Source organism: Wolffia australiana, chromosome 16, assembly GCF_029677425.1.
Source record: "Wolffia australiana isolate 7733 chromosome 16, ASM2967742v1".
NCBI classification, from domain to species: Eukaryota; Viridiplantae; Streptophyta; class Magnoliopsida; order Alismatales; family Araceae; genus Wolffia; species Wolffia australiana.
Genome location: NC_135850.1, coordinates 1,292,028 through 1,312,322, shown reverse-complemented (window position 1 = coordinate 1,312,322; position 20,295 = coordinate 1,292,028). Strand labels below are relative to the sequence as shown.

General features: G+C 34.8%; 1 pseudogene; it reads right to left on the bottom strand.

Moving 5' to 3' along the window:
* Positions 1-7,939: 7,939 nt before the first annotated feature.
* LOC144713953 (ATP synthase subunit beta, chloroplastic-like) lies at positions 7,940-19,511 on the bottom strand (annotated as a pseudogene).
* Positions 19,512-20,295: the final 784 nt, after the last annotated feature.

Sequence of the window (20,295 nt, the reverse complement as noted above, 5' to 3'; positions counted from 1 at the left end):
CAAGGGAGAAAGGAGGGATACGGATTGGCCGACTTTGGAATATGTACAAGCTTTTGTGATAAAAGATGATCCTAGGAGATTATCTAGGTGAGGCAGTCGAAGATTACATCGAAGTGCATACCAAGCACACTATATAAAAATATATTTCTCTAAAAAAGTGGAATCTTGATCCTTCTCAAAATCATCATTGGAACCACTTTCCTTTCATGCATCTAATGAGGAAGTTATTTTATATTTTCTCTAGAAATGAGTTCTATCAGAACAGTCTATTCACGGATAAAGATGCTAAGGAGGGACATCAAACAAAATGATTAAACAGCGGTACATCACATCCCTCTTTCGTGTACATGTACTTTGAAATAAGGGAGCTCAATGCTTGCGCCCAATGCCTCTTTCTTATTCTAAACAAAGATCAAGATAACCAATATTCTCAAACAGAGATCACGGCTAGTGTCGCCCGCCCCGATACTGACATCGGATTACGGTATCGGGACGGATGCTGAATTGGATATTGAAAATCACATATCCTATATCAATTTTTATCGAGATCCAAATATCGGGTCACTATATCGGATATTGGTTGCTATAGTACCGATATCTGATATCATCATCCGTTTTGATGTCATCATCCGCCTCCGTCTCTTGGAAAGGATGACGATATCGGATATCAGAGTTGGATATCGGATTTTGGTATCCAACATGGAATGATTGTTAAAATACATTTATAGGTTGTAGATGTCATCGTGCAATGGTTTGGTGAGGAAAAGCGTTGGCCAGCAGGTAAGAAGAGAACTTTTTAAGTATATTAATATCTCGTTTAATATATACACTTCAAAATTTTTGTTCTCTTCCAAATGGGATAACAGGATTCAGAGTTTAAGATAATAGGATTCCATTTTGGGATAATAGAGTTTATTAAGTATATTATTATCTTGTTTAATATATACACTTAACTCTGAATCCTATTATCCCATTTGGAAGAAAATGAATATTTTAAAGCACATATATTAAATGAGTTAATAATATACTTAATAAATGTGGGCATTGTTAACTTTAAACATCTAAAATGATGTTCAGCACTGATTTTTTTCTCTTGATACCGGAAATTGATATCCGGATATCATTTCTGATATCCGTTATAGATAGGGATGTCGGTATCTATTCGATATCCGATACCTGGTAAAAGAAACCACCTTGTCATTTACTGGATATCGGTTGGCCATTATCGGATATCAGACGACCGATCCCTAAATTCATGACCAGCTCTGTTCAAGTGTTTCCAAGAGAGACGTATTGGGATTGGTTTTCAAATATTCAATGGAAAGTAATATTGAAAAAATGTATAATCATGTGGAGAACCTATATTGCAAAAAAAATCAATCAGAATATGAATGACATTATCACTTTACTTTAGTGCATTATTGGGAAAAACGTTATTACTACAAGCCTGATTTAAAACCAAAAGATTCATTCCCAACTAATATATCAACGCCATAATGAAACACATGGCCTTTCACTACAAGCTGCACTAATGTTTCAAGATTATTTATGATATTTGTGCGTCTATTTGAAGACACACTTCAATATTGGAATACAGTTTTTCTCCATACTATATTAATTACACGATTTATTCATGGTGAGATATGTGGTCATGATAATCACATATATCATGCTATTTTAGTTAAAATTTTGTGCGTTTTGATGCTTATTTTCATTCAAATGATCATAAACGCATGACACTAAAGCCAAAAATTATTTATTATGCTTTACGAATGAATTTTAGGTTTTTCTTGATTCTATGGTATTTTAACATAACTTTTTGACATAATTCTCATTGCTGAAATAATTTTGTTAGTCAAAAATGTTCATTTAGATTTATCTACTGAGGACTCCATTGAATTTTTTAGGATGATATTCTAATTTTGTATTTTTGGGAATTTCTATACAATTTTCTGAGCTTCAATTCATAAAGAAAATAATTTATAAGTCAATAAATATAATATTGAATTCATTTAAATATTTTTAATGAATTTTCTGATGTTTCCAGGTCCTCCCAGAATTTCTTATCATGCTATCAATCTGCGTCGCAAATCAGAGGAGAGAGAAAATGGATGGCTTATCTTGCTTCAAATCAAACAATAATATCATACAATACATGAAGATTTTCAGGCTGAAATTCTGAAGGTATTTCCATCTTTACCTTGTCTATCCATCCACCATTAAAGATATTTTCTGAGTCTGTTCTTGCATTCCATGAGTGGAGGACTCAAAGCATGACATTTTTATCAAGACAAATGAAGTAAAAGCATCACTCAGGTCTTGGTCCTTTTCCCCAGGTTATTGTCACCGATAGCCTAGGTTTATACCATCACGTACACAACCTCCAGCTCTCATCCTTTTCAGCATGTAACTTCCTCCATCTCTATCGCCACCAAATACAGTAAACTTGTCATCACTCGCCCAACCCCCCTCCTCCATGGCTTGTCAGCTTGTATCGGCCATGATCTCCATCCTAATCAACAACAGTATTTCTTTCATCTATTCCACTCCACTCACGTCAACCACCATCAACCATCACCTCGTGATGCCAAAATGCCAGCGAAGGTATTTATTTAGAATAAATTAATATATTTTTACTACAATATTATTTAAATTATTTTATAAACTCTGAATAAATTAGTTTAATTAGGAAAATTATCTTATTTCAGTTTTATTGTTAATAAAATTCATTAGTTTGATTTTATTAAAGTATATTTAATTCCTAAAATAAATATAAATATCCAAAAGCATATTATGTTTATCGTGATTTCAAATATTAGATTGTCTTATTTCACATGAGCATTTAAACCGTTCCTTTTTTAGTCATCTCAGCATTTCGAATAGAAGTTAGTATTTCAGCAATTTTGTCCATACCCATGATGAACTATAAATTATATTTTACTCCTAATTGTGGTATAGTCAACATGTTTATTTTGGAATTAATATAACATGATTTGACTAAATTATATTAATAAATTCATCAAAATTTACACATTGAATTAAAGTCAATGGGGTGTACATATTCCAGATCAAGCATGTAGCTGGTTGAAGAGCAAAAAGGTATATTGCATGGTTACTACCTAAAGGTTATACACAAAATTATGGAATTGATAATTTTAAGATACTGTCACCTGCTGTAAGACTTGAAAAAGTGAGTGTTTTATTGGAGATTTCAGCTCAAGTGACATCAAAAGTTTACCAGTTTGATCTTAATATGATTTCTTGAACTTTATTTCATGCAATCTTATGGATTTGAGGTTAAATGAACATGAGGATGAACATGCAAGTTGAAGAAATCTTTATTTGGCTTGAAACAAGCATGAAGAGCATGGTATTGAACAATACATTATTTTTTGGTACTGTATAGTTTTCAGAAATGTGAAAACGAGAACACATTATACATCAAGAGGAGCAAAGGTGATCTTATGATCGTTAGCATTCAAGAATTCAAGAGTTTGATAGTGTATGAAATTGACATGACGGATATCAATTTGATTCATCTGTCTATTTGATATCCAAGTATTTAAAGATGACAAAGTATCTAAGTACTCAAAGAATATTTATCTCAAGAAAGGGAAGCAACAAAAAGTTCAAAGAATTTCAATATAATAACATGCTCCTATGATTTAAACTGAAAATTAATTTTTAATGATGGTATGATTATGGTTAGCAGACAATTATATAGGATAATGATTATATTTTGACAAATAATAAATCAAAAAATATGTTAATGATAACTTTCATTCATTATCATAAAATTATGGATGTTAAATTTGTATACATTTTATCAAGCTTCAAATGATTAAATCTGTTTTATAACGTTTCGATATTTTATGATATTTTCATCAGAATATTCATCAATAAAGAAGTTTTTCGAGTCAAAATATATTTTTCATATGTTTATGACATCATATTTTACAGATTTATTTTTCAGATTTTATGAATGATAATTTATTTAGTAGAATTTTTTTATGATTTTTATGGATTTATTTTGGATTTCCATATGTTTCGATCCAAATAATTTGGATTGTTGTCACTACATTCTGACAACCAATTATTGGCCTTCCAATCATTGTGTAAAGTGTCATTGTGGCATCACAATTCGTGGTGCCATAACTGGATAATAGTTTAATGGTCATGCATTTTTTAATTTCCTTTAATTTATGGAGGCAGAAGAAAGATCAATTTTATTCACATAAGATGCGGTGTACTCAATGGTCACATATCAACGAAACAAAATCTTGTAATTTAGATCACAATAAATGTGATCTAAAAGGCCAAAAAAGTTAGAACACGTGGAAGAACAGGAATGGTATTTCACAAAAATGATGCTCCCTTTTTGGAAAACCTAGGACATGGATTGACATGTGTATCCTGATGATTAAACACAGATATTAGCAGAACATTTTCTGAACATGAGGGTTCCACTAACGCACATGGATTCAACATGTGGATCGATGAAAGTGATATTAAGATTCAAGAGGTCAGAATAATCCAGTTTTATAATGTTCATCTCTCTCTCTTCTACATCCATCCATGCCCTCTGTTCTATAAAAGGACCCCTTTGTCCATGTAAAAATTGTCTTGGCATTTATCTTACATTGTCTTGATTCTGATATCCACCAGATTTTTTATGCCCATCATTTTGAAGCTAGGAGGCAAACGAGAAGTAGAGTAGATCTATTGTTGTGACAAATATCATAAATCCATAGAATATAAGAATCTATGGGAATTTTGTGGTGTTTATACTCTCAGCTTATTCTCAACACCCACCCATCATATCCATCCATTCACATGAATTCATCCATATCTAATTTTTATCACCAACTATCATCATCCATCATCCTACTTATTCCATTTTCATAAACACTTATACACATCAATAGATATCCTCATATCACCTTCCACTCTAATAAATTATCTCTTAATTGCTAAACACAATACTAACAGTCATTAATTTCTTAATATCCAGTCCCTATGGAGATGACTCTATGTCATCTGTAGGTAATCCTATTTTCCTAGAGTTCGCAATTCTATAAATTTTACTGATTTACTCAATTGTGAATGATGAAGTAACACCCAAAGTTGAATTCGTCAGTTATCTATGGGTATGAAACAGTCAAAATAATAATCATATATATATGTACTCCCAAATAATGTGGATTATTACATATTAGAATGTCGATAGCATGATATTAATTAGATTAATATCATGAATTCTCTTTTTGATTATATATGAGTTTTATCAAGCCAAAAATTATTAAATATATTTGATCGTGGTATGCTGATTTTTAGGATTTTATGATAATTTATGTATTATTTTGACTACATATTTTAAATTTTATTTTCAAAAATTTTCTAATATTAAACTAATATAGACATTAACTTTCTAAGCCAGTATTTATATTTTATGTTTTGTGAGGTATAATCTATTCATGATAATTCTATAGAGTTTCCAGTCTTATTTTTATGCTTCACTGTGTGTTGCCATTCACTTTACTTGCATGGTGACCAATCAAATTTTTGGCAATGATGATCGCCGCTATTAATTTCAAAAGGTATCGATTATGGCATCGCTCATTGCGATGCCATGATAGCCAAGCATTAGTTTATGAAGTTTTTTATTATTTTAATGTGAAATGTAATTTGGACCCATAGGAAAAGGAATGATTTAAATCATGATAACTGTGATTGAGAAGAACGAGATAGAAGGACATTATCAGAAATATAAAATTGGACAATTTAAATTTCACATAGTGGTCTGCCAGTCAAAGATGACACTGAACTTACACATCAAATCATCATTGGTCAAAATGTAATCGGTGATTAAATGATGTGTGTAAACTACATCACCAGGTCTAACCTTTAATTTTTTAATAATGACACATTTATTTATTTTCATATGTCAGCGACACATGGGACCATTTTGGTTGACAGGGTCAAATAGTGTGTAGGTGTGACATGCAGTGACATGTATTCATATCATACATTTAATCATTTAATAATTTATTCTCTTTTATGTGCATGGACACGTGTTAGACTGGGGAAAGTGGATTGGGAGATATTATATTTACATAAAATAAAGGCCCAGATAGTACACATGACAAAGCTTGATAACTGACGATCCACAAGACCAATCAAACTGAAGTTGGGAGGTCAGCTTCATCTTTCTCTCCTCTTTTTATCCATACCCTTGGAAATATAAATTAAGGCACTGAACTCTGTAAAAACCATTGCTGAACTTTATTATAATATTTTTAGAAAATTCATAAATGAGAAAGCTAAAAGATACACCAAATGCCCATCATTGCTGTCTAGGGTAATTGGGGAGAAGCAACGTAGAAGAAAAGGAGATTACTTGCATCTGTAAATCTGTGTGACCCTAGTGGAGCATAAAGACCTAGCATTCATCTCCTGTTCTTGCATCTCATTGTTTTCCATTTTTAGGCTCAAAATAGAGAGTCTAGTCTAATAAGGAACTTCCTTATATTTTTCCAATTCATCTGACATGCAAAAATAACATTGATAGCCTCCACTGGTGTCTAGTTAAACTTAGAGATAGATTAACATCGATTGCATGTCTTTTATCTTCTAATTTGTGCAAATTTTCTTCCACTTTTTCTTGAACTTCTCGTGGATGAATGTCTATATTTATCTCTACATCATTTCCTACAAAGGTGATCTCATTATTACCTACTCTAGCCATTCCATCAATCAAAGCCACTATTACCCATTGGTTAGTGATGAGTCCAATAGTAGGTGCTAAATGACATATTTGAGTGAACTGTTTAATGAATATAAATATTTAAATTTATCATTTAGACATCATTAAGCACTTAATTCATGAAGTTGGCCTAAATTAATAATTGAGAATTTATTAGTATTCTTTTAGACTAACCCCACTTGACTCATAGAGTCTAGTGGAATGAATCTCACTTCTCTTTTAGAGTTTTTGACATTTTCAAGTTTAGGTCTCATTTGAGGGTTATTGGGCTAAGGAAGAGAGGTTCAAGAAGGCCCAACCATGTAAAGAACTCCAGGAGTGGCCCAGAGTTACAACTTGCATGACTTTAATGAGCCTTTAATCTCATTAAGGTCAAATCTTCAAAAAAAAAAGGCAAGCCAAGTGAGCGACCATAATGAGGAGCAATCAAAGGACTCAAACCTGATGGGCGGACACCTCTTCACCAGGATTGAGGCTACAGAAAAGATCTGGACCATTCAAGCCCTTGGGAGATTCAAGGGTCATCATTTCTCTATCTTCCCTATATGAACCCCTCACAATCCAATGTAACACTCACTCTTGTTTGAATCTAAATCCAAGATTTAGTGTTCTGTGTGGAATTGTTCTTGAGTCCTCTTATCTTTAGTGAGATTTGGGTAGATCAGCGCCGTTTCAGAGCTAGAGCTGCTGAAGAAGTGGAAGAGTCTTGATCACCTTGGGCCTTGGTGGGTGTGACAAAAGGGTTCGATTGCTATTTCTTCCCCTCATCCCTATATGTTCACATCCCTATATGTTCGACATCTAGAAGGTTAAATTTATTTTTATTTTTATTTATTTTATTTGTGTTTTATTTTAAATTTAAAATAATTCCATAAAAATCTTTAAAATTCTCAAAAATCATACTTTATATAATATTTCCTTCCAGGATTACTGTCATATAGATAAAATTTCTTCATTATATTTTTAGTAAATCTAGTTACTTTGCTTTATAGGTAATAAATTATAAGTATAAAAAAACTTAAACAAATCTACCGAAAAATATTTTAAACTAAAAATTCACTAAGTATTACTTTGCTTTATGAGGATCGACCCTTACTCCCCCTAGGGTAGTATGATTTGTAAGTATTGTTGTTTTAATTCAGATTACCTAAACGAATAAAATTAGTGATTAATTTATCAGTGATACACTCCAAAATCTGAGTACTCAGTTTGACATATTCTCAATCGACCAATATATACAATTGTGACAATAAGAGTGTGGTTTGGTAATATACCAATTGGCCAATATTCATCGATAAAATGATTTCTTTAACTTCTGAATGTCACACTATTTAGGTGGGTATTAGTACACTAAGATTTATGGTCATTTCTTCAACTTTCTCTCCACTTATAAGTTCATAGCTTTCATGGTAGCTTCATGGATGTTACCAACCAAATAAAAGGCATGTTCGGGAAAACTGTCTAGTTCTCTTGAGAGAATAAATTTAAAGCCCCTAATGGTTTATTCAATGCCAACATATCTCCCCAGAGAACCAGTAAATACTTCCTGTAGTAAGAAGGGTTGTGATAATAAACACTCAATTTTTTATGTACTCAATTTTTAAACCAACTCTCATATGAGAATAGTGATAATCTTCTGCCGTTCTTTGTAATGTCATGAAGTTTCCTTGACTCTTTTCACAGTTTCATAATGTTCCTCACCAATAATTGCAGGTTGTAGCATGATTGGCGTTGAATCTAAAGGATACACTTGTGGATAACTACCTTTAGCAGCTAATCATCTTGATATTATGATAGTCACATCTAAATGTGCAAATGTCATTATAGGTGATGGTTCAGTCAAAGAATCTGCAGTTACATAAATTACTTGAATTGAGCCCTCCAGACACGGCATCCTTTTCATGCATAAATATTTATAGCCATGAATCCTCCAGACACAGCATTCTACCTAATTAAGTCGCTACTTCGAATCCTACTTAGACAAATATTGTAAATAAATAGCAATATTTATTGTTCATTTAACATCTTGGAAATATTACACCATAGTAAGAATGGTCAAAGAAACTATCATACAAGCTTCAGGAAGTTCATTCATCTAACCATAGATGAGAGCTACTTAATGTCAGCACATCCTATTTCTCCAGCTTCTTCTCCCTCCAACTTTCTCTCTTTATCTGCAATTTCTACTCTCCCCATCCTCATGTCTGCACATCCATCTTCTCCGGTTTCTTCTCCCTCCATCTTTCTATCTTTCTCTGTAATTTCTACTCTCCCCATCTTTATGTCTGCACATCCATTTTCTCCCTTCATCTTTCTCTCTTTCTCTGCAATTGCTACTCTCTCCATCTGTCTCTCTGGACACTATAATTCAGTGTTCTAGTGATAATGTCTATGTTGGAGATAAATGTCCCCCTAAAACGTTGACTCTGATCAAGGCCATTTGAAATGACCAAACCATAGAGGGTAGTTCCATTGGGATTTAACTCTTTAGTTCTTTTCAGCGTTGACTTCGATCAGAATTTAACTTATGATGGGTTATTCATGAGCTTCTTCCCTCATAAGTCCGTAATTCCGAATTTAAAAATTGGCAAGGTTTTCAGTTATAAAGGATGATGCATGAGCTTCTTGGAGGCGTCCAAGTAGAAGCCCAAGACATGTGGAATGTATCATTCTCAGAGGCGTCCAAGAAGAAAGAATTGCATCATTCTCTGTACTACTAATCATATTATTCTAAGGAGAAAAAACAATTTCCCTTTAATTTTCTTCTTCCATAATTTAAATTTTGTTTACTTCATAGGCTCTTATATATATATAGGCAAAATATTCTACTTAATATGACCAATTATGTTTCCTTCCAATTATTTAATAAAAATATTATATTATAATCAAATTTTAAATATTTAAAATTTTTAATTTTCTTAAATTTTTCCACACTGTTTATCTTATTATTCTAAGGAGAAAAAATAATTTCCCTTTAATTTAATTTTTCCATAATTTAAAATTTTGTACTTCATAGGTTCTTCTACAATACTTCACAAATAATGAGCTTTTAAAAATTAAAAATTACTATATTTATTAAAATTTTCAACACTACTTATCATATTATTCTAATGAGAAAAAACATTTTCCCCTTAATTTAATTTTTTGATAATTTAAAATTGTTTATACTTCACAGTCTCATGTATAATACTTCACCATTCCCATATATCTTGCCAAATTATTATACTTAATATGACCAAAAATATTTCCTTTCAATTATATAATAAAAATAATACATTATAACGACCTTTTAAATATTTTAATTTTTTAAATTTGTCCACACTATTTATCCTATTATTATAAGGAAGGAAAAAACAATTCCCCTTTACATAGTTTAAAATTTGTATACTTCAGAGACTCTTCTATAATACTTCCCATATAATGAACTTTTAAAAATGAAAATATTAAAATTTAAAAAATTTTACACACTATTTATCCTATTATTCTAAGGAGGAAAAAATTTCCCTTTAATTTATTTTTTCCATAATTTAAAATATTTATATTTCATAGGTTCTTGTATAATATACTTCCCGTAAAGTTTGGCAAATTATTATACTTAATATGATCAATAATATTTCCATTCAATTATGTAATAAAAATAATACATTATAATGAATTTTTAGATATTTAATTTTTTTATTTTTTAAAGTTTGTCCACACTATTTATCCTCTTATTCTAGGGAGAAAAATTTTACCCATTTTTTCTTTTTTAAATGTTTTTAAGATTCCATCACCAGCGTCATCCATGAGGTTTGTCACGTCATGTTACACGTCTGAGACACTTCGCCATTTTCACGTCATGCATCACGGGTATTGTGTCACCCTCACGTCACCATCATGGGAAAAAAATTTATCGCTCATCACCGTCACGGCATCCGTCACTGTGACGAGTGACATGACGGATGACCCTTGTCGTTGCCTACATAAGATCATAGGGTCATTGGTAAATATAGTTTACTTTATGGGGTTTTGATAAATAACTTTAGTAAAATATAAACAGGGAAGGGGCATTCAAGCACCCATGTCGGCCAGAATTGAGAGCCCCCTTTGATGGAGGCAAATTACGAGTTAATTTTAATTTGTTGTTGTAATTAATTTTCCTACAATCAAATTAATTTAATAAAGTATAGAAACTTACTCAAGTGTATAGTATGAGTACGGTCGTCTCCATAGGGACTGGCCTTTAGGTTTATATTCAGTAAATGAGTTGTTATTTATTAAGATATAATGATAATACTAAAACTAATAAGAATGAGAAGAGATAAGCAATTAATAAGTAGAGGGGATATTAGTTTAGTAAGATTAGTATAGAAGAAAATATCTAAGATTACATATATATATGTACTATAGATGCCAAGAATAATAAAGAATTGAAGAGGTTAGATATTATATGTAGGAAGGATAATAATATAGATAGTGAAAAGGTAGATAAGAATTTAATAAGGCTGAGTAGTTTAATAAGAGCAAATTATAAGAAGTAGAAGAAGTCAAATAGAGAAGACTTAGCAATTATCGAATTATAATATTTAGAGAGATATTTAGAAATATATATTTAGAGAGAATGGAAGGGTTAGAGTAGTATTTAAATATACTAATAAGGTAGATTAGAGTAGGATAGACAGATTAGTATTAGTAAATTAGAATGTACATTAGTGTAGGTTTTTTATAGTAGTATAATATTATTTATATAAGTATGATATTTTTTCTATAATTAGTATATATCTTCTAATAGTTTTGTAGTTTTATATGCATATTTATAGTTTTTGTAATCAATTCAATGCAATAATGGGTCGATTTAGTCGAACACCCGAGAGGTGTTCGACCAAATGCCTGTTAGGATGTCAAAGAAGAGATATATATATAGTATTTACTTAATAGTGAAAACTTTTATATATTTTATGTAGATTTTACAAGGGAATATCGATTATAGAAGGGTGTTTCTGTCGAACGCCTGTGAGGTGTTCGACAGAATACCTGTAAGAGGTCGGGTAAGAAGGATGTTTTTATATATATTTTATATATTTTTATAAGATAGATATGGATTGAACTTAGGTAAATCAATATGTATTCATCAAACACGTGAAGTGTTCGATGAAATGTCCAAAACAAGTTGCGGTCAGAATTTTTTGTCGGAGTGGATTAGATGACGGACAACACAAACTTGAGACAAAATTAACTATAAACTGTTGAAAATCGACAAAGAAAAACTTAGATTACCTGATTCCACCCTGAATAGAAGTAAGGGGGTGGCGGCGCCGATTGCCACTGCCTAACGTCGGTATGCAGTCTGCCCCTTGCTTCTCTCTTGTGCTGGCGCAGAATCGAGCTCTCCTAGCTCTTCCTTGAAGCCACCCGGAGCTTCTCGAACAGTCAGAAGGTTGTCACGACCCTCCTGCCATTCTCGTCACCGCCGGACGGGTCCTGCATCGTCTGAAGAACGTTGGTCGAAAGATTGGTCGAAAGATGTAAAATTAGGGGCTCTTGGCCCCTTTTAATGGTCTAGGAGGGATCCAGAGGCCGTCCGATGGAGGGGGAGGGCCTGATGGCACTTCCCGGCCATTGGATCGTGGCTGGTCCCCCCCCGCCGGCCGAGAACAGCCTCCGGTCGGCGGAGTCGACAACCAGGGGTGAAAGAGGACGTAAATGCCCCTGGCCGTTCGATGAGGTTGATCTTGGTCCAATGGTTGTGATTAAGTCGCAGCCGTGGATCCGGATTAATATGTGTACCCTTGCGTCGCCACGTCATTGCTTCATCAGCAACCTCGTCAGCTTCATTTTCTTCTGAGTTGTCCACTGATGGGCCGGCAATCCGTGTCAGCGTCCAACAGCCAATCAGCAATTCCTGCAGTAAAAATAAAAGATATTAAATGGGAAGGCAAGATCTCATCATCCGATCTTCCTTAATAAGATCGGATGGACGAGATCATGTCCCTCATTTTAAATAAGCCCAAAAAGACACGAGCTTCGGGCCAGATTGGCTCGAAGCCTGGTTCGATTTTCTTCTTATTTCCTTGAGATTGCAGCCCATTGGGCCCAATCATATTCTAGCTCTGTGGCCCGACCCGATGCGAGTAAAATAAACATGGGATTACAATCCCATATTGAAAACTTCTAAAAAACAAATCAGTATATTTCCGGGTCACACCAATTGAATTGAATTGAATTGAAAACCATACCTCTGGACGTGATCTTCTTGGACCTGCGCTGCAAGTTCCTTGATGTGCATGGGCTTCACCAGCGGCTGGGCCAGCTTGAGTCCTGGCTGGCTCGCTGGCCTGGTTGCTGGCTTGAAGTCCGTCACTTGATCTGCTCCTTAGCCGGCCCAGTAAGGCCATTTTTATACTTATATCCCTCTTTTTTATTAATTTTTCTCTAGTTTTTCCTTCAAATTCAATGCAGGCTTCGCCCTGAACTTTCATAAACAACATACTAAATAGAACATGAGAAGATTAAAAAAGTATTAAATGTATAGTTCAACTAAAAAAATATTAAAATTGTGTAACATGCATTAAATGACATTAAAATGCATCATTTTATCGTTTGCTCTATTTAGTGCATTAAATATAAAATTCTTATAAAATTGAAGAAAATACACATGACATGATCCCAAAATACCCTTAAAATGTGTATAATTACATGACATATTTTGGGTCTATCACCCCCCCCCCTCCACTTTCACCACTCTGATCTCTTCTCCATTCAATCAAGGAGATTGTTTTCATGGTGAGAAGATCTTCAAGATTTTCAAGGAGAGTTGAAGAAGAAGAGGTGGAGATCCAAGGCCAACTTGATCGTGTGGATACTTCTGTAGGCTGGACACGTGAAGGGCTTCAGAACGATCTCAGAGTGGGAAAGTTAAGGGTGGAACAAGTTCTCCATTACATACATATGATGTATTGATTTTATAGATTGATTGATAATCGATTAACACGCTTTCACATCATGGAAATCATGGTCTCCATGGTTTAACCAAGGCACAAAACCCACCCAGACAATTAGCTCGAGCAACAGGCGCTGTAGCAAAACAGATTCTGAAATATGGTAAATCAGCCACATTAAGATAACCTTATGGGGATGTCCATTTGATATCCGAAAACTGCTTGCCAAGAGTTGGACAACTTATGTTAAAATAAAAAAATTTCAGTAGAGCCAGATCTAAGTGCTGGCTAGGTAAGTGTCCTATAGTAAGAGGAGTAGTTATGAACCGTGTGGACCATCCCCATGAGAGTGGTGAAGGGAGAGCACCAATTGGTACAAACATACTTGTGACCCCTTGGGCTATCCTGCACTTGGGAAAAGAAGGAAAAAGGTATTACTATTTCGGTTAGATCTATCTCCTCCTTCAATCAGATGACCTCTCAACAAATTTATCAGCAATTAAACCCATTCATATCATCATTTGTCAACCCCTACCCTTTACTAAACTGTCATAAATATTTACATAAATTCATACATACACACTTACCCATCTATATTGCCCTTCTATTCCGTCATCATTTCTTCACTCTTCCCTCATTATCTTCATTCTCACTTCCTACATGCATCACTATCTTTCAACTTCTATCTTTTATCCTAGCATTCATTATAGCTTTATAAATATTATATATCATATTAGAACGTTTCCACCCCACTCTCTTATTTTACAAGTATCACATCTCACCTCTTGAATAACCATTTAAAGAGTAATACGTGTACCACTGATATTTCTAAACGCTAGCTAGATATATATTCAGTGAATAAAATTATCATAAATATTATTTATGAAACTCAAAAACCAATAAAGACGTATTTAAGAGCCATAATTTTCAATTTATGAGTCATATAATATTTAGTTGACTAGCTTTGTGGATAGTATTATGAATGATATACATATGAAAATATCATATAAACTTTGTGTGCTTTTATAGCACTTTAAGACATCAATTTTTAAAATAAGTTATTTTATGTAAGAATATATTTTGTAGACTTATTTGTATTATTTTATGGGTTTCAGTACATTTTATTTTGATATTATTCTCTCCTTCTTATGTCATAGGTCAATGCATTAAGATTGTGACCAATCAAGATATGGGCATTCAATAGTTACGTCTACTGATTATATACCCCAATCTCCAGCAATGACAATTACAGTATTGGCTTAAAAATTGTGCAGATAATGAAAAAATAGAATATATGAATCTTTACAAATTCAGTGGCATGATAATATGCATTTTTAATACTTCAATCTGATCATATTTACATGTCTATTTGCATTAAATCACTAAGATTTGTATGTTATCAAGCTTAAAATGATTATCTATTTTTAGAATGATTAAATGAATTTTCTGCATTTTTATGCATTTTTGGAGAATTGTCTAACAATAGATTCTAAAATAATATAATTTTTGAGACAAAATATGATTTTATGGAATTTTTAGACATTAAATTTGGAAAGATATGATTTTTCTAAGTCGAAATAAATATTTATTTGTATTTTTTGGCTTTTTAAAATGAATTTTTAGATATTTTAGCCTTTATTTTATCTTGCGCCGCCACTTGTTGCCGTTTGATTTGTTGAACGGCAACGAATCATAGTGATCGCTGATGATTGCCAACATCCAATCATTAACTTAGTATATGATTGGCGCCAACCAATCAATTAGTCGGGCAATCATGGCATCGCAAAGCCACGATTGCATTTATTACTAACCAATTTCAAAAGTGGATATTCCTGGCACAGGATGACGTGGAAGAATAAAAAAAAGGCCTTTTTGACAATAAATGCGCACATAGGCGGATATGCAAAATGACAAAAAATGATTTTTTTCCTTTTTTGCTAATGTCGGGCGATGTGGCTGCACGACAAGGCCCGCGCGTACACGTGGTCCACGCGTGTACACATGGCACGTTTATTGATAGAACAAAAAAATAAAACAGGGTGATTTTTCTTGTTTTATTTTTTTGTCTTTATGCGCCTTTTAGGTACATGTGGTGACTCCAAAAAGCGCATGCACGGAAGAAGATAAGGCACGCATTCTCAAGCGATTTGAGCATTTTATGGAAATGGAGAACGAGGAAGTGTCAGCGACATTGATGAGGAGAAAAAGGAATCGAGTGCTAGGATTGGCTCAACTTCAAAAAGCCATAACTTCTGATCTACATCTCCGATTGAGCTGAAATTTTCAGCATTGCTTCATCTTCCCCTCCTCTTTCCATCTGTACCTCTGATTTATAAATAGAGGCCTGGATCACAGTTAGAATTATCTTGAATTTGCTTTCTACTTGTGTAAGCTGATTGAAAGGTTGTAAATTTTGAGATCCATCAATTGTGTTCTTGGTGTCCTGGGTGTGTGGGAAGAAGCATTGGAGAAGAGGGGAAGCCTATCGGCACTTGTAAATTGCCGTGATCCTGGCAGAACTTAAGGATCTAAGGTAAGTGTCTTCGCCTTACGTTGTTTCTTTTCCCGACACCATCGTTAGGTTACTTAGGGTTTCTTATTCTCTTTTAACTACTCTTTCACTCCCTAACGTAATCCCTATCTCATTTATATCCTTTCCATCACACTATTCTAAAATCAACCACTATCGTGTCATTTGGATTCTCTATCTCATTTGCATATTGTTATGCAAAATTCTACTTTCACTTTCTTTTTTCCTTTGCTAAGCTAAATTAAAATATAACTATTATGCCCTTCTACTCGATAGATCACGCATTCTACTCCCGTCTTCATCTCTTCCCGTGTTGATAATCACTATAATAAGAATTAAATCCTTAATCATCATTCCTTGTGGAGAGGATCCATACTCATCACTAACTAAATATTTGTAAGTAAGTGCGGTTATATATTTTTAATGAATAATCTCATTTACCAACAACGAATTCAATCCCTAAATTTGAGACTATCATCGCACTTGGTGAAAGAAGAAAATAATCAATTTAAAACATGATGAATCCACCTAATGCTTTGAATGTGAGCAAGGGAAATGTGGTGAAATATGATTCAATGAAAAGGGGACTTAATTAGTGTTTTATACTACAAAATTATATTAAATCTCCAAAATTACTTTATGAACTCTGAATTAATTAGGTTAAATAGGGAAAAGTATTGTCTCATCATTTTATTTTTAATAAATTTTCACTATTTTTTTATGAAATCGGATTTATTCCCAAAATATATATAAAACTCCAAAAAATAGAACAATTTTGCATAAACAAAAAGCATTCAATGGCATTTCTAACCCTAATTTACGGTTCATCACCGTGTCAGCCAAACTTGACCGCCCATTATATCTTATTTTGTTCTCTAGAAATTGCATAAGCTAATAAGACTTGTTGTTGGTATATCTGCTTGATATTTGAGGAGAGTCTGAGAAGGAAAAAGGGAAATATATTGTTACATCAGTCATGTGGATACATCTAGAGTTCGGAACAAACCCTTCTAGGGACCTAGTCAATGGTAGAATTAGTTCCATTCAAAGGAGATAATAATGTATATTATTTTATTGATCAATTGCGATTTGACTCATATCTTTCCCTACATGATATTGAATTCAAAAATCAAACAAAATCCTCAAACTCAACACTATGCATTCTCCATTGGTTTTGTGTTTTATTTTATAACATCAATGGCGCAAATATCCTCAAACTCAACACTATGCCTTCTCCATTGGTTTTGTGTTTTATTGTGTTTTAAGGAAATCTTCACCCAAAAAGTATTCTTTTGAAGTTTAAATTCCATTTTCATTGTCCATCCCAAGAGTGGCAAATCTAAACAGTTTCTTGAAACTTTCAGCACATCTGATGGAGCACATCAGCCCGCTCCCCCAGAGATGTCTTTGGAGATACCATCACCGTCATCAACGCCCCCGTCGATTCGTGTTCAGCCCGACTCGCACGCCAAGGCGACAGTGAAGATGCCCGGGTTCAAGTACCCGGGGTAAAAAGCATGTCCATGCAGTTGACGTCTTGATCTTCATCGTCACATGATCTTTCTATTCGTTGTTTTACCGTGCCCATGCGTTCATTTTTTTCGTGTATGTGTTCGTCGATTCATGTTCGTAGTGTCATGCTTTGTTTGTTTTCTCGTATCTTCCATGTGTCATGCTGTGTGTTTTTTGTGGCATCAATGTACGCATCAAGATGCCTTATATTTTGTATTTCGTATTAAAGAGGGGGGACGTCTTGATCTTCATCGTCACATGATCTTTCTATTCGTTGTTTTACCGTGCCCATGCGTTCATTTTTTTCGTGTATGTGTTCGTCGATTCATGTTCGTAGTGTCATGCTTTGTTTGTTTTCTCGTATCTTCCATGTGTCATGCTGTGTGTTTTTTGTGGCATCAATGTACGCATCAAGATGCCTTATATTTTGTATTTCGTATTAAAGAGGGGGGTCGTATGTATATGACCCCCCCCCCCCGCTTAGTAAGGGCACTTGTTCCCTTACTAAGAGCACCCCTGCAGTTAGTAAGGGCCATCGTGCCCCTATAAAAGGGGGCATGCTGGTGCCCTCGAACCCAAACCAAAATATCAAGTGAAATTTGCTTTAGTTCAGCTTTGGTCTCATCGAGAAGAAGAGAGGAAGGAAAGGAGGAAGAGTAAGAGGGAGGGGAGAGGGCAAGGGACAGGAGGACGTGGAAGCCTCCAGGTATGGCAACCCCTTCATCTAGCTCATTCACAGCCTCTCCACCAAACACAAGTCATCTGCGCCGAAGCTTCATCGCGCGCGGTTGAATCCACTGAGTGACGCTCTCGTGGATCGTGGTGCAACCGCACTGCCGCGAGCAGCTCAACGTCGCATGCATCTGTTATCATTTGTGGTTTGTTTACTGCACGAACGCCTTTCAGAACGCCATCCGACCCATCCCACGGGAACGGGTCAGCTGATCCAACAGCTGACAGCTCGCGTTTGCCAAGTTGCACCCGGTGTCTATCGACTTGGAACGAACATTACTGGGAGCTTGAGTTGCCACCTAAACTTCCATCTGGGCGCCATCCGGTACAACCTGCGCCACCCGCGATAGGTTATCGGGGCCAACATCTGATCTCCACGCGCTCGCCTAACTGCACCTGATGTGTCGTCAACATGGATTGGGAGTCACGCGGGCCTGAACCCTCGCACAAAGCACAGTTCTGAGAATCAGATGGTGCACCTTGCGATCCCACCGTTCGGTATAGCGCCGACTAGGGTCGTGCGTGGGCACACTGCCCTCTACGTTTGGCATACTTGCTCCATCGTGCCAGCCAACCAGACCCCCGTGCCATCGGTGTTGACCATCCATGCATGTGCCAGTGGTTCCCCGCTACATCGGTCTACACGGTCTGGACACTCGTGTCGCGTGTCATCTTCTTGGTTACACATCGCTTGAGCTGCATTGCTTGCCACACCACAGGGCTATTCTGTCGCTTCACTTCCACAGCCCTTTGCGTCGACCCGCACCCGCAGACGAGCTGTCGGCCGCCACTCACGTTCACCACCAGACTCCGGTTGGGCCGACCAGCCCCCCCTCAGGGTAGCCCACCTGACTATACCGACTGCTTGCACCAATTCATCCTTGACCGTTTCTGCCACTCTTCCTCGCCTCCATCCTTCGGCTATCGCTCTAGCGCCGCTCCATCGCCTGGTGTCGTGCCACGTCACGGCCGCAGCTGGCAACTTCTCCACTACACCTGCTCGTTCTGGTCCCTGCATCAACGAAGACATCAACAACGCTGATGACAATGCCGCCATCGACGAGTTATGTCATTCTCCTTGCTAGTCAGTTATATTACTGTCTTCAGTATATTGTCGACTGTGCTACACTACGCTCGGGTTAGAATAGGTGAGAGATTATCGAGAAAACTATGAGTTGTGTCTCTTCCTAGGTACAGGTTGAGCCCTGATAAGCTCAAAAATGTGTGATGTCGTTATTTAGGGGTTTTCTGAACTTAATCACTAAAATTTTTATATCCCTTAATGCTTGAGTAAGGGGTCAAACCCTAGGGAGGCAATAGGAAACATTCAATTTTCTTTCTAATTAGAGTTTTGAATTTTAAACCTAAATGAAACGATGTTTTATTTTCTTATTTAAATGCTAATACTTGTAATTTTAACTAACATTCTATCCTATTGAACTTAAGTGATTTTAATGATTCTCTGTTATTAAATAACATAGATATAAAATCACTTAAGTTTACCATTATATTTGATTTAAAATCTTTAGTCGTTTTGAATCATATTTTTAAGTTTGTTTTAGTGAATTTGAAATCTATATATAAAAGTGATTTAATTCTAAGTGTTTTGTATTTGGTTTAATTTATTTCACTATTTTTATCAGAAGACGTTTTACTATTTTTAAAGAATAAAAGAAACTAATTTTTATGTAATTTTTAGAGCCCTTTTTATTGCATTTTTATTTTATCCTAATTAATTCAAAATTGGAAAGATGTCCTAAAAGAGCAAATCGTGAAGATGATTCATGATTTGCTAATTTCAGAACTACGAAATCGTGAATTCGATTCACGATTTTATGCCA